Source organism: Cystoisospora suis, assembly GCF_002600585.1.
Source record: "Cystoisospora suis strain Wien I chromosome Unknown contig_303, whole genome shotgun sequence".
NCBI lineage: Eukaryota > Apicomplexa > Conoidasida > Eucoccidiorida > Sarcocystidae > Cystoisospora > Cystoisospora suis.
In genome coordinates this window covers 72,293-72,608 of record NW_027153104.1, presented here as the reverse complement: position 1 = coordinate 72,608, position 316 = coordinate 72,293, and positions in this window count along the sequence as shown.

Below are 316 nucleotides of genomic sequence, written 5' to 3'. Positions count from 1 at the left end.
GCGAGTAAGGGTGGATCTGCGATCGATATATCAAACATGCTCTTGGCACTCTTCTGCTTCGTCTGTCTTATCACGCTAGTGAAGTGACAAGCACGGATGAGGTGGAGCCTTTCAAGAAGAAGACTAGAAGGAGGAAGAAGAAGTAGAGGTCCTAATAAGAGAAGAAGAAGGAGAAGAAGCGAGGATGCTTGTTCAGAGAAGAGAAGCAAGAAAGATTTCTTCTTTTCTTCATCTTGTTAAAGGGGCCTAAGACAAGGCATGACTGGATAAAGACAAATCACATTTTGCTCGCCCGAAAGAGACGAAACACCCACAC